Source organism: Oryctolagus cuniculus, chromosome 5, assembly GCF_964237555.1.
Source record: "Oryctolagus cuniculus chromosome 5, mOryCun1.1, whole genome shotgun sequence".
NCBI classification, from domain to species: Eukaryota; Metazoa; Chordata; class Mammalia; order Lagomorpha; family Leporidae; genus Oryctolagus; species Oryctolagus cuniculus.
This window is the reverse complement of record NC_091436.1, coordinates 24,134,854-24,150,831: the sequence shown is the minus strand read 5'-3', so window position 1 is coordinate 24,150,831 and position 15,978 is coordinate 24,134,854. Positions and strand designations below refer to the sequence as shown.

The following is a 15,978-nucleotide window of genomic DNA, read 5'->3' as shown; positions in this document are numbered from 1 at the left end:
CAACTTCAGCAGAACCACAATAATTTATTAAATGAACTTGATATTCAAAGTATCTATTATTTTATAATATAAATAGGAATTTAAATCCCATGTAAATTGCCCCAGGATGCTTATAATTCTAAGACAATGGAAAAAACTGAAAAAAAATTTTAAACCATTTTTAGTAAAAGCCCTGGTTATATAAACTGACACAGAAGCTGAAAGCTTGTTTTGTTTGGAGAACAAAGATCAAAAGTAGGGTGACCCTGAAACTTTTGAGATTACTTCTAGCAAGAAATCAAAGCCTAGAAGGAATATATCTAATAAATTATGAGAATTTGGATACAGTGGACTCATTGCAATGACACTAAACTTCATCCATATATATATATATATATGTATTTTTTTTTTCTCTTTACTCTGGATGCCTTCAGTCTATAAGTTGGGCTGCTTCCACACTGGTGGTGGTAAGAGAGGAGATAACACAAATGTTCAAAGTTGTGTACTCCTTTCTATCTTTATTGACACCTGCAGTTTCCACGTCATTATTATCTGTGTTGTGAAAAATGGTGAAAGACATTAAAATGGCCCAAAAAGATCTTCAATGTCCTGTCCTGCTCAGCCATCTGGGTTGTCTCTGTCTTTCAATAGTTTTGAGCTACTTTACAACTCTGTAAGTTGTAGAAAACAGGTAATGAAAATTATTCTTGTTCCTGAAATGCAGATTAGTTGGAATGTAATTGATTATTGTCTCTTCAATAGACCAGCTGTTGCACCTGTTGTCAATATATTTCACTTTTCCTTTTTTGTATGTAAACATTTGGTTGTTTGAATTCTCCTTTGAGATGGTTGTTTCTCTTTACTGGGTCTCTCATTAATGAGTTACATGAAGTCTTTGACACATGTAGTATTACCCTTGTCTCAGCCGTGACCTTACCTTTTTGGAAAATTCTCATGGAACACAGGGCTACTGCAATAATCTGCCTACTTGTTCTTCCTCTCCCATTTCACCTTCTCCTAATCTCTCCCCTTTTTGAGGGAATAGCTAGAGTGATTTTAAAGTATAATCCTTTTACCTCTTTTTCTTTTGTTAACTATTTCATTGAAAATATCCAGTATCCTTTTTCTAAAAAAATTTTTTTTCAGTTTTTTAAAGATTTATTTTTTTATTTGAAAGATATATTTACAGAGAGAATCTTCTATTCACTGGTTCACTATTCAAATGGCCGCAATGGCCAGGACTGGGACAGGCTGAAGCCAGGAGCCAGGATCTTCATCCAGGTCTCACACAGGGGTGCAGGTGCCCTAGGACTTGGGCCATCTTCTGCTGCTTTCCCAGGTGCATTTGCTGGGGGTTGTATTGGAAGAGGAGCAGCTGGGAATCGGGCTGGTGCCCATATGGGATGCCGGCACTGCAGTTGGTGGCTTTACCCTCTATGCCACGGCACTGGCCCCTGTGTATTTTAATTGAAATTATATTTATTTAAGGTATATAGTATGATGTTTGGATCTTCTTGGCTTTGAAGTCCCTAAGTTGTTGCCCTCCTTCCAATCCTCCCTTCATTGTAATTCATTCTTGAGAATACTGAATAATGTGGGTGTAATACCATTTTAGATTATACTAATTTGTGCGTGATGGCTAAGATAGCTAAGATAGCACATTTCTTTTGTTGCAAATTCTTGTTGATGTGTCAGAGAGTACACAATGCTTCGGAGTTTGGGTATCCTGAGAAGTCATACCGTGTAGAATAAATTAAGGCTCTTACATTTTGAAAAGTTACGAAGCGCTCAGAAGAAAATGACCAAGGGAGCTAAGGGTTAGGAAATTAAACACTGACTCTTGGATATGCTGCCTATTTCTTTAGGACCTCAGGCAAATTGCTAGTCTTTTTTTCAGGTCACATTGTTTTCATTCCTTTAGCCATAAAACACACTTGATCATTATTACCTGCCTCCTAGTGCTAAGGAGTTTTGAGGCACTGCTGTGAAGCATATAGGAGATTATAATTATTTAGGAATGTTAAATAAAAACCCTATCAGGTGCCCATAACCAGTGATATCCATGCTGTATACCACATGTGTGTGTTAAAACAAACAAACAAAAACCCTTGGCTCAGTCAGCCACTTTATTTCAGTGTATGCTGTGTGAAACTTGAGTGTTTTGTTCCCTCTAATTTTCAGAGCCTCTGGCTTGTTAGCGAGCTGGTCTCCCAAGGGAGGCAGCGAAGGCCTGGTTGCTGTGCTGTTGGGAAATTTGTTCTGACTTTGAGCCTACCTTTTTTTTTGGCTGACTTTCAGGGCTGCTCATCTGGCAGAGCCAAGAAGGAACAAATTGCAGAAGCTTTTTACCAGTTTGGTGAGCGATCCTCAAAAGAGGTTTAACCGATGGTTAGGTAGAGCATATGCAGACTTAAAATGCTGAACTGCAGTGTGTGCACATGTCTGCTTTTGCCTTTACTAAGACGGGGGTGAGCCCTGTCTGCACATCAGTTACATTTCCGCCTTTGGACTGTGTGTTAACAACATGAAGGAGGAAATCTAGGAAGGACTTTTTATGAAGTTCAACATGAAGACATGTTCTTTTTTGGAGATAGTGGGACATTGCTTTTAGCATGCTATTATTTTCTAGTTGTTTCACGTAGGAAGTTGATGGTCACAAAAGTAAGCGTGGAGGGAGATTTTTAGAGAAGCGATCAAGGTCATCTGCCACCTGTGGATATTCAGTCCTCTTTCTAGTATTGTGAAGGAGACCATACAACATCCTTGTGTGATGATAATTGGAATCTCTAGCAGAGGCTCGAGTTTGAAGAGTTATACATTGGGTCTACTAAGACTTTATTCCATAAATATGAGGTACTCAAAAATATTTGTGGAAAAATGAAATAAAAATTAGTTTACTCTGGTTCCAAATTGTTTTGAAATCCATACTTTTAAAAATACTATTCATGTTCCATGACTTTTTAAAGACTCTTTGTATACATGGATTTCAATATTATTTTTTGCATCAAAAAGCATGTTTTAATGCCATTGGCCATGAAGTTTTGGAAGTGCTATCCTGTGTCTATAGCAACTTCACTCCTTGTTTTAGAAGCCATATCTCCTCATGCTTTTTTATTATTTTTTAAAATTTATTTGACAGGTAGAGTTATAGACAGTGATGAGAGAGAGAGAAAGAGAGAGAGAGAGAGAGTGAGAAAGGTCTTCCTTCCTTTGGTTTACTCCCCAAATGGTCGCTACAGCCGGCGCTGCGCTGATCCGAAGCCAGAAGCCAGGAACCAGGTGCTTCCTCCTGGTCTCCACTGTGGGTACAGGAACCCAAGCACTTGGGCCATCCTCCACTGCCTTCCTGGGCCACAGCAGAGAGCTGGACTGGAAGAGGAGCAAACGGGACTAGAACCTGGTGCCCATAAGGGATGCCGGCGCCAAAGGCGGAGGATTAAGCAAGTGAGCCATGGCGCCGGCCCCTCAAATGCTCTTTTAAAAAGACATTTCAACTTATGCTTATTCACTAGTACTTCTAAAAGATAAGCGATAAAACAAACAATAAAATACATTCTATGTTCTTAAACACCAGCTTCTGGATATATTTGCCTCTACTTATGTAAACAGTTTTTTCTTGTTTGTATTGTTTTCATTTAACTTGGCTTTTAAAATTTGATTTTTGTCTAAAAACTGTATTTGTAAAATGAATTTTTTAGTTAAAATGTAAAATATTAAAAATAGATTTAGAACTTTTAATCTGAAACATTTTTGAGTTCCAAGGAGGTGCTACAAGTGGAAAATTCCATACCATGAATGTTATTTCATGAACAAAATTGTTTAAAAGGTTGTATAAAATATCTCCAGCCTATATGTATAAGGTGTATGTGAAGCATAGATGAATTTTATGTTTGGACTTGAATCCTATTCCCAAGATGCCTTATTATGTAGATGCAAATGTTCTAAAATCCCCAAAAATCTGAAACCTGAAACACTATTTGTTCCAAGCATTTTGGATAAGGGATACTCAATTTGTATTTGCTATGCAGTGATTTGTACCTGCTGGGTTATTAATAAGTGATTAAGGTTTTTGAAAAATTGAAAATAATTTTTCGAGACATAGAAACAGGGAGACAGAGTTCCCATTTACTGGTTCATTCCCTAAGTGCCTGCAATGGCTGGGGCTGGGCCAGGGCTGAAGCTGGAACTGGGAATTCAGTTATGTCCCGTGAGAGTGGCAGAAACCTGATTATTGGAACCATCACCTTTGCCTCACAGAGTCTGCATTGGCAGGAAGCTGGAATCAGGAATCAGAGCCAGGAATGAAACCCAGGTACTCTGATGTGAGACACAGGAGTGTTCACTGCCTAGGGCAAATGCCCACTTTCTAATAAATTAGTTTGATCGAGCCTGTTAGTATTTGTGATTGTGAAATAAATTGATGAATATCTGTTACGTGTTTGTAACTGAAGATTGGTTTTGGGATGGGTCACCCAGAAACGGGAGAGCTGCCTGTTGTGTGCTTTCCATTCAGCCCTGCTCCCCACATCCAACCCCAGCCATGGGCTCAGTAAAGGCATAGATAGACCTGAGCCAGTATGAGCATTGGCTGTAACAAGAGCATTGATGAAGAGATAGTAGTTTCCTGTTAAATAGAACAAGGAGACACTTGCCACATTTTCAGCTGTACTTGGCCTAAAAAGCTTTTAGCTTTAATGGCTGCAGGTAGCCTTCCACCCATCATGAGGGGGAACTGGACTAGAGGAAACTGACACTGCTATTTTGCTGCTATCATCTATCGAGGAAACGCAGAAGAGAAATGCCAACAGAAAGATCCCTTGATTGATTGATTACTGAGTGTCTATATCAGATTAAATGCTTGTAGGCAGTCAGTAGAAGTTGAGTCTGCACAGGATTTCACACCAGTAAAATAGAAGACAGAGAGTGAATGCTTGTTTCCTCAAGGGGTGCATGGATGTATTTTATGCTTGTCTCCTGTCCACCTCCGAAACAGCTCCAGTGTTTGCCTTGCATTGTTAAACTGCAGACAGGGCTTATCTAAATCCTGACCAAAGATTTGAGCCTATTATGTTTTTAAGGACGCACCCGTTGAGAAAGAGGACCAGGGCAGCTAGCTCTCCTTTATTACTTTGAGAAAATTTCATTTTATTTTCCTTCCTATTATTGTTATCAATGCCATTACCAATGCCACACCTCAGTTCCATAGAAGCCTATCTTTTGAGGAACTACCTTCTTCAGACATTTTGGCTGCTTTCCAGTAGTGCATTAATAACAGGAGCTGTAGTCCTTGCCTGGGAATGCACATGGAGTTAGAATTTATTCAGCCTGTGGATTTTATCTCCATATTTGTCAGGACAACATTCAAGTGGCTTCTGACTCTTAACCACTGATGGCCATCTTTCTGAGTCCCACACATAGTTCCTCATCATCCAGTCTTATCATCAGCTGCTTTGCTTACCACAATCAAGGTGAAAATTCTGTTACATGCCTGATTACCTTATGGAAGATTCTCTGAAAGATGTTGGGTCTAGTGCGTTTTTCATAGTATCTTGTAGCTGTGAAGGTAGATACACAGTCGTTGATTTGATTGTGAAGACCTTATATGTCATTGCTCCGTGGCTTCCTTTAACTTTCTCTCTTCTGCTTTTCTTCTCTTCCACCCTCTGTCCAAGCAAATGTTCTAAAAGGAATCTTTCTCAGAGCTGAAGTGTTTGTGCTGAGCATCCTGAATTCTTCACAGAAATGGCTAGGATCCCTGAACTCACTAATGGTTTGCGGCACATCTTGCAGGTTTTCCTTTCTCGAGCTGTTTTAAGGATGCTTTATGCATCATTTCAAAGTCCTCATTTTACTTCCAAGCTTCTCATTCAAAAGCAATGTTGCTTTCGTTCTTTAACTATGGGGTTGAATCAACAGTTGATATGGAAGATCGCACATTCTTAATTTCATTGATTAAGCTGCACACTTCATAAATGAGACAAACCTGATTGTATCTTTTTACATGGTCTTGACTGGAGGCACCTTTCTTTTTTTAAAAATCTATTTTACACAGTGATAAATAGACACTATAAAAATTAGTTAATAGAGAGCAGATGTTTAGCTTCGTGGTTAAGATACCCCCAGCTAATGTCAAAGTGCCTGGGTTCCATTCTAAGCTATGGTTTCTGACTCCAGCTTCCTGCCAGTGAACACCCAGGGAGGCAACAGGTGATGGCTCAAGTAATCGAGCTACCTGCCTCCTGGCTCTGGGCTTTTGGCTAAATGCAGTATCCGCTGTTGTAGACATTTGAGGAGTAATCCCAGGTAACAGCTTACTCAATCTGTCTCTCTAATAAATAAACACATTTTTTGAAAACAAAAATTGTATAGGGCTGGTGCTGTGGCTCACTTGGCTAATCCTCCGCCTGCGGTACCGGCATCCCATATGGGCACCGGGTTCTAGTCCTGATTGCTTCTCTTCCAGTCCAGCTCTCTGCTGTGGCCCTGGAAGGCAGTAGAGGATGGCCCAAGTGCTTGGGCTCCTGCACCTACATGGGAGACCAGAAAGAAGCACCTGGCTCCTGGCTTCGGATTGGCCCAGCGCCGGCCATGGCAGCAATTTTGGGGGTGAACCAATGGAAGGAATACCTTTCTCTCTGTCTCTTTCTCTGTCTAACTCTGCTTGTCAAAAAGAAAAAATTGTTTAACAGAAAAGAATCCAAAGAAAAATTCTCCATCATTTTACATTCATCTCCAAGGGAAAATACACAAGGTTTTTGTTGTAAACTACTTTCAAAAGTGTATTTACATGTAAACCTATTATAGTTGCTGAGTTGTGCATAGTGCTCACAGATGAATTATTGATTTTTAAGTTGGTGAAAAATTGCAAGAACCTACAATAGTGCTAAATTTATATCTTTTGAGATTTGGGACTTACAAGTTAAAGACTCTGGCTAAAAATATTGGGAAATGTTAAATTATTTATACTTTTTGAATTTTTAAGTTAACCTGCTCCTTGGGAAAAAACTAGTGAGAGAGAGAGAGAGAGAGAGAGAGAGAGAAAGAGAGAGATTATAAAATTTATAGTAAGTTACCAGATGATATTGGGATATGTTTTAATTAATTAATTAATTAATGTTTTTTATTTATTTGACAGAGTTAGACAGTGAGAGAGAGAGAGAGAGACAGAGAGAAAGGTTTTCCTTCTGTTGATTCACTCCCCAAATGGCCGCTATGGCCAGAGCTAGGCCGATCTGAAGCCAGGAGCCAGGTGCTTCCTCCTGGTCTCCCTTGCGGGTACAGGGGCCCAAGCACTTGGGCCATCCTCCACTGCACTTCCGGGCCACAGCAGAGAGCTGGACTGGAAGAGGCACCACCAGGACTAGAACCTGGCGCCCAAATGGGATGCTGGCACTGCAGGCGGAGGATTAACCAAGTGAGCCATGGTGCCGGCCCCTAATTAATTTATTTTGAACGAGTTACAGAGAGGGGGTGGAGAGAGAGAAAGAGAGACAGAGAAAGAGGGAATCTTGCATCTGGTGGTTCACTCCTTTTATGGCTGCAACAGCTAGAGCAAGGCAAAGCCAAAGCCAGGAGCCAGGAGCTTCTTCCTTGTTTCCCTCGTGGGTGGCAGGGGACCAGACACTTGGGTTGTCTTCTGCTGGTTTTTCTAGGCCATTATCAGGGAGCTTGATCAGAAGTGGATCAGCTGAGGCAGCAGATCCAGCGATCCAGCATCCAAACAGGATGCCAGCTTAGCAGGCTGAGGCTTTACCTGCTACGCCACCATGCTAGCCTTGAGGCATCATTGATAAAGAGCATCAGATAAATCTGTAAGATGAATGCAAATCCATTGCTGTACATACACTTTGTCTATATGAGGGGACTTCAAAAAGTTTATGGAAAACTTTCGTTATCTGTTAATTAATTTCTCCAAAAGCTTTTTGAAGCCCTATTGTGTGTGTGTGTGTATGTGTAGAATAAACAGTGGAGCCTGCGCTGCACCTCAATAGGCTAACCCTCTGCCTTGCGGTGCTGGCACACCTGGGTTCTAGTCCCGGTCGGGGTGCTGGATTCTGTCCCGGTTGCCCCTCTTCCAGGCCAGCTCTCTGCTATGGCCCGGGAGTGCAGTGGAGGATGGCCCAAGTGCTTGGGCCCTGCATGCGCATGGGAGACCAGGAGAAGCACCTGGCTCCTGGCTTCGGATCAGTGTGATGCTCCGGCCGTAGCACGCTGGCCGCGGTGGCCATTGGAGGGTGAACCAACGGCGAAAAGGAAGACCTTTCTCTCTCTCTCTCTCTCTCTCTCTCTCTCACTGTCCACTCTGTCAAAAAAAAAAAAAAAAAAAAAAAAAAAAAAAAGAATAAACAGTGCGAATGGCAATTGCCTTGAACAGAGTACATCAAATCCTATTTTGAAAATAGGGTATAAATAAACAGAACAGTTAAACAGTGTTAAAGAGCTCAAGTGTATGATACACTATACATTTTCATCTATTTTGTTATAAATTTGTAAGCTATGCTCACTGTCGTGTGTTCACTTGTCCTGTTATACAGTTACAACTTGACTATTTGTAATGGGTTTAGAGAAGTCCTAGGACAGAGTCTGTGTGCATCAGTATCAGTGCCTTTGTACAGTTTTGGCAGGACCAGGCTGGCTTGTAAATCCTCTGTGCTGAGTGTTGTCTCGGTTTTTGTTGACCTCTATTTTGATTCTGGTTGCCTTGAGGGCAAGAACGGCATTTGTCAGCCTCCCGTCTCAGTGTCAGCTCTGCACCGGACAGAGAGAAGGCTCTACTTGGTTTTCCAAACAGAAAACCCAAGTCCCAGTTTCCTTTCTGATTCATTTTTGGTACAAAGAATAGCATTTCACTCTTTTAAGAGCTCCAAATTGTATTTTCTAAATACTTTCATATTTAGTCTTTTACAAATTATTTTTCCTATTATTTTTACTGCAGCTGTTGCTGCTGCAAAATTTGACCTATGATGGAAATCATTGTGATTTGGGATTATTGAAAAACAGAGAGAATAATACAGTTTCAGATCAGAGAGAGGATGGGACCCAGATCCCATGAGACATCTTATTTGGGGTTTGGATTGTATTTGCCTATAATGGGAGTTTATTAGGTTAAAGTAGGAACATGATAGGATATAGTCTGTGCCTTAAAATTAGAATTATTCCTTCCTTTAGGCAGAAGCAAAGAGATCAGTCAGCCTGGGATGCAGGGCATGCAAGAGTTAATGGCAGTTTGGGATAGCCTTGGAGAATGATGGTGTTAAGAAGGAGTAACACTGGCTGTATTTTTTGAGATAAGAGGACAGGGCTTGTGAATGGCTGAGAGATAGGGAGTAAATGCAAGGGTAAAGAATCTAGAATGTTTTTGGTTTGAACAAATGTAATAACTGCCACCGTAGAAGATGAGGTTTTGCAGCTCAGCTTATTCCCTCGTTTATGGGTGGCTGTCTATGTGTGTGTGGCCTATCCGTAGAATTTATCAGTTCTTCAAAGGACTCACTCTTGACTGATGCTATAATTCACCTCTGTGTGGTCATATTCTGTGCACAGATGGATACTGGCCTGGTATTCTGTTGACAAGATGTGTTTGCCTGGCTCAATGTTTTACAAAATTACAATTACAGCACCAGGAGGTTACACATATGAATTCAGCTTTCATGTTTCTTTTGAAAAACTGGAAGTTCTGCCAACAGTGAGCCTAAATTGCCACAGAGCCACCCCCTGGCTGGAACTGAGCCCTGGCTGCCACCTGCAGAGCCGGTGTGTGACTGGGGCCCACCAGGTTTGCCTTCCTCAGTCGTATCATCACATGTGGGTATTTGTAGTCCCCGCTCGTGGAGAGAACTCCGTCTCTTCCCCATGCATTGTGCTGACAGTTGGCTTCTGTGCTCTGACGCTTTGGAATCCAGCAGCCCTGGTGTCCCAGCTGCAAGTATTAATGCTGATCTGTCTTGTCAAAATGGTGGGATTACAACTCTTGTTAGGAGAGTGAGCTGGGACTAGCCAGAGTGGTCATGTCTGGACTGTGCCATCTGTCATATGGACTCATATCATATTGCCTCTTACATCCTTTTTTATTTTTTAATTTAAATGTGACCCAAGGCTTATCTGCCCTGTAAGTTCAAGATTGTTCATTTTTACCATTGATATTTATTGGAAAACTATGAAAACCCTGTTTTGTGAATGTGGAGGGTGACCTGAACTTGGCATTTCTGCAAGGCCAAACACAAAGGAGGTATTCACCAAGTATTTGTCCAATTGAATTATTAAACCATATTTTCTCCATCAGAGAAACCTCTGCAAATGTCTTTTCTTTGCGAAGATTTAAAAATCTAACTAAGACATTAGCTATCAAGATGAATAAGTTTTTATTTTTGTTACAAGATGACTTCTGACATTTCCAAACTGTTTTGCAGAATGGATTGTGTGTTTCAAGTCTATGATACCAAAGCACCAGATATGCTGTACAGTGGGTGTTGGGAGAGAAAAATAGTCTTCTTTTGAATTCATTTAAATGTGGCATATATCTTGTTGCCCTCTTCGAGAATTGTTAAAGATCTATCCAACCCCCAATGATTAAAGATTTCCTTCCCTAAATGTCACAGGACTGTGCCCTCCTCACTTTAGCAGCTGGATGACACAGATATTGATAACCTGGGTTTGTAACCACACTTTGTGTATCAGATTCTGGTTCTTCTTGTCCTTGTTATGTCGCTTCTATGTCCAAATTTCCTTTTCTGACAAATAGGGAAGATGGCGATATTTACCTTAATATGCTGTTATAAATAAATAAATAATAGGTGCCAGTATCATGAGGATACTTGAAAAATGTGATGGAAAATGGAATTAAAATATAAATTTATATTGGCACAAAAAGTTGTTTTTTAAATCTATGTGTACAAGGGGCCTTCAAAAAATTAAAATGTGTATGGTGGATAAAGAGTACATGGATTTAAATATTGTTTTATAGCATAACAACTATCTTTTTTTTTTTCTAAAACCATTTTCATTTATTTGAGAGACAGAGAGAGCATATGCTGTCATCACTTCCGAGTGCCTACTGTAGCCCCCAGCTGGGGCGAAAGCTGTGAGCCATGAACAGAATCCAGTTATCCCACATCGGGACAGGAACCCAACCACTTTGGCCATCATGCTGCTGCCTTCTCAGTTCCCCATTAGCAAGAAGCTAGAGTCAGGAGCTGAGCATCAAATTCAGGCACTCTGATAGGGGATGTGGGCCTTTTAACAGACCAAAAACCCACTCTCATCTTCTCTTATAATACTGCTTTCAGCTAGTTTTTTGAAGTACCCATGTGCATCTTTATCCCTGTACGTTTGAAAAAATATAGCTGCTATGTTTTATATTGTATCTAACAATATTAACAGCATTTCACTTTTCTCTTGCCTGTATTTGAGTGGCCTGTGAAACTAAGAAAGGGTTTTTCATTTTTGGGTTGTTGTACGAAAGAAGAGTAATGTTTTCTGACATGGAGAAATTATATGAAATTCAAATTTCATTTTCCACAAATAAAGTTTTATTGGAATTCAGTTGTCCCAGTTGGTTTATTCATTTGTGAATTGGATAATTTCACATTGCTACAGCAGCTATTAATTGTTTTGGAATGGGATATGTCCTTTTATAGATCATCATATTATGTAGTAGTGAAATTAAAACTTGTGAGATCTTTATGAATTGACATGTTCTCATGTTCAGAGCCTGATTTTACCTTTCTGCTAGGATGAGGAAGTAGTGCTTGTTTGTTAGTTCTTTTAGACATTATTGGAATTTAGTGATACTTTTCTGACACTAGAAAACACTGACGTTATGCCTGTGATATAAATGATATCAAATGTGGATTGAACTTCTGTCCCCTGAATTTTTTTTTCTTGAATTGTTGTACAACTTTATACTGTCTACTTTGAAATGTCTTGTACAAAAAAATTCTTTTTGGTGAAAGAGGTAGGATTTTGAGATTTTATGTTTAACTGAGGGTTATTCATATAATCTCCAACAAAAATAAGAACTAACAGAATTAACTATTTAAACATACATTGATTCAAGAAGAAATAATTTTGGTAAATAAATTCTGACAAATGCTTTAAAATAACTGCTTTAGAAAGTATAAGAAGATAAAGAATGCATCTATAAAATAATAGGAAATTATCAAATAAAATGAACATAAATTAGAGGAATGATTGGACAAGGAAAGTGAAAATAGAAATTGTATTTAAAAATTATTGTACTATTTTAATTATTGAAAAAAATCAATAAATAATAAGAAAACTAGATTGAAAAGAGTTTTAAAGAGAAGAATTGGTGAATATAGGACTGAACAAAGAATTCCCACATAACCCAACATAGAAAAACAAGGAGTTTGGGGTTTTTCTTTAGATTTTTTTTAAAAAAGATCTATTTTTGGTTTGCTTAATACTCATAAGCTTAACCCTACAAATAGTATGAAGAAAAAACACTGTTTCTCAACAGAAGAGACAAGGGCTGGAAACAATCATTGAATCTCAAAATGTCCATTTCACCCCAATACATTACATTTGTAGGTATTCTATTAGTTACCACAGGCCAGGGAAAACATATAATATCTATCTTTTTGGGACTGGCTTATTTCACTAAGTATAATGGTTTCCAGTTGTGTCCATTTGGTTGTAAAAGATAGGATTTCTTTTTTTTTTTATGGCTGAGTAGTACTCCATAGTGTATGTATACCATAATTTCTTTACCCAGTCTTCAGTTGATGGACATCTGGGTTGATTCCATATCTTAGCTACTATGAATTGAGCTGCAGTGAACATGGGTTTACGGATAACTCTTTCATATGCTGATTTCTTTTGGTTTAGGTAAATTCCCAGGAGTGGGATGGCTGGATTATATGGTAGGTCTGTATTCAGCTTTGTGAGGTATCTCCATGCTATCTTCCACAGTGGCTACCCCAGTTTATATTCCTAACAACAGTGAATTAGGGTACCTTTTTCCCATCATTTTGTTGGCATTCATTATTTATTGATTTCTGTATGAGAGCTGTTCTCACTGGGGTGAGGTGAAACCTAATTGTGGTTTTGATTTGCATTTCTCTGATGGCTAGTGATCCTGAGCATTTTTTCAAGTGTCTGTTGGCCATTTGAATTTCCTCTTTTGAAAAATGCCTGTTCAAGTTCCTTGCTCATTTCTTAACTGGATTATTTGTTCTGTTGTTGTTGAATTTCTCAAGTTCCTTTGTAGAGTCTGGATATTAACCCTTTATCAGTTGCATAGTTTGCAAATATTTTCTCCCATTCTGTCCGTTGCCTCTTCACTTAGCTGAGTGTTTCTTTGGCAGTGCAGAAGATTCTCATCTTGATGTAATCCCATTTGTCCATTTTGGCTTTGATTGCCTGTGCTTCTGGGATCTTTTCCAAGAAGTCTTTTCCTAGCCAATATCTTGCAGTGTTTCTCCAATATTCTCTAGTAATTTGATGGCATCGAGTTATAGATTTAGGTCTTTGATCAATTTTGAGTGGATTTTTATATAAGGTGTAAGGTATGGGTCTAGTTTAATACTTCTGCATGTGGAGATCCAGTTTGCCAGCACCATTTGTTGAAGAGACTGTCCTTGCTCCAGGGATTGATTATGTCAAAGATTAGTTGTCAGTGCATGGATTGATTTCTGGAGTGTTTGTTCTGTTCCATTGGTCTACATGTCTGTTTTTGTCACCTGACTTTTTAACAGATATACAGAAAGATGTACAAAGGCCAAATAGCTATGACTCTTAGGAAACTTCTTGTCTAGATAAGATCACTGGGCATTCTTAATTATTTGTAATATGGATGGATAGTTACATTTGCTTCATTTTATGCTTTGTATTATGTTATTTTCTGACTTTGTTTGAAAATGGGTAGTGGGTTTGATGAAGGAATAAATGTTTCCCAGCTTTCATCTAGTTGCCCTTGTCTTTCCTAGTTCCTTAGATTTTTTTGTGCTTAGATAGTCTCATTTGTTTGTGCCATGCACTGTCTCAGTTTTCTTCTCTTTGCTGTTTCTGAGGCTTGAGAGAAGTTAGTTATTTGATGGCTAATTTGCTGAATTGTGCTTTGCTTGGAGAAGGAGGATTAGAGGCAGATGACAATGAGACCACCTCTGCCTTTTGCTTATCCTGATGGAACAGAAGTCTTTCATGTGTGGGAAAATTTCTCTTGCTCTGCTTCCTGAAATACTGTCATGCAAATCTGTTTGTTGTGATCCCTAGAGGCAATCTGGGTGCTCCCAGCACCATCATTGCCCTTGATGATGGCAGCTGGGAATGGTAAGGCATAGGTGTTTCAGACACAAATAAGTCACAGCTTATTCTTTTTGCTGGTTGTAGGGTGAAAACCTTAGAATAGTTTTTCTCTTTTAGAGTATGGTGTATGAAGTAGGGAAAAGGCTCTTGTGTTTTTTTTTTTTTTTAATATTTATTTATTTATTTGAGCTACACAGAGAGAGAAGGAGAAGCAGAGAGAGAGAGAGATAGAGAGAGAGAGATAGAGAGAAATCTTCCATCCGCTGGTTCACTCCCCAGTTGGCTGCAACGGCCAGAGCTGTGCCGATCCGCAGCCAGGAGCAAGGAGCCTCCTCTTGGTCTCCCAAGTGGGTCCGGGGTTCCAAGGACTTGGGCCATCTTCTACTGCTTTCCCGCGCCACAGCAGAGAGCTGAATTGGAAGAGGAGCAGCCGGGACTCGAACTGGCGCCCATATGGGATGCCAACACTGCTAGGCAGTGGCTTTACCAACTACGACACAGCACCAGCCCCAAGGCCCTTGTTAAAAACCATTAGTTAACGGAATGTAATACTTATTTAAAGGCAAAAAGAAGTGAGAACAAAGAGGCTCCTGCAAAGTTTTGGGAAGCTTCAGAATGATTTCCTGCCTCTCCTCCATTTCAGGCTTAAAGTGAAATTTTGCTTCATATATCTGAATGTGAGAAATGGGGGGGATAAAACTAATGCTTGGTTATAAAGTATTTTTATTATTGGCAGGAACTAGAATTGTTAACCTCTCTGATGATTTCATATTAGAAGAGAATAACTTGATCCAAGATAATCAATATTTGTTACATTGTGCTTTATGGTTTTCAGGACATTTTGCATAATTTTATATTATTTGATGATTACAATAACTCAATAACTTGTGCTTTAGAAGGAGGGTAGGTAGCTAAGCCAGGCTCATCTGTCAAACTGGGCTTAAAATGGGCACTGCTAGTTTTCTGTCAGCAACCTCTCGGTTGTGAGCAATGTGTGCTATCATGGGGAGGCAAGGATCTGACAAACTGATCGTGAGTGGAGTGGGCTTTCTGGCAGCAGATGCTAGACTGTGTTTATCATTGGGGTTTGATGTTGTGTATGGGTCAGGGCCAAGAATTTAGGAATTTTGTAAACTTTGACAGTCAAGATACTAGACTGAGACTGGACTCATACAGAGATTTCAAAGTACCTTTATTGTTAAGAAATTAATGAGCAGATCACGGACTTAGCACCTGAGAGCTGACATCAGTGACCTGCTCCTATAGTGGGGTTGCTGAAGGACACTGTCATCCCAAGAGTACAAAGTACAGAGGTGGAGATGCCTAGGCTCCAGCTGGCCTGTGTACCCCAGTGCTCAATAGTCATTTGCATTTTTAGTGCTTCTCTTTATGGCTAATTTCTTGGGACATATATCATAGTCAAGGCATATTCGCAATAATCACAGCTTTATTTGTTCCCTAAGAAATAATGTAGTTTATTTCTTTCAGCTTAAAATATTTAATTCAAGATTCCAAAATGCTCTGTGTTTGTACTTGTTCTTTCCATACAAGGCAAACTTGAATAGTCTAGAGACCGTCTGGGACTTTTAAGTTGGAAACCATGAACCACATATTTACTTGTTAGAAGTATACGGAGGGGCCGGCACCGTGGCACAATGGGTTATGGGTTGCAGTGCCGGCATCCCATGTGGGCTCTGGTTCTAGTTTCGGCTACTCCTCTTCTGATCCAGCTCT

The 15,978-nt window shown here is 39.7% G+C and overlaps 1 protein-coding gene across 1 annotated transcript in view; it reads left to right on the top strand.

Moving 5' to 3' along the window:
• UTRN (utrophin) overlaps positions 1 to 15,978 on the top strand; it is a gene marked incomplete in the record, with an annotated part of 519,651 nt that overhangs the window by 64,223 nt on the left and 439,450 nt on the right.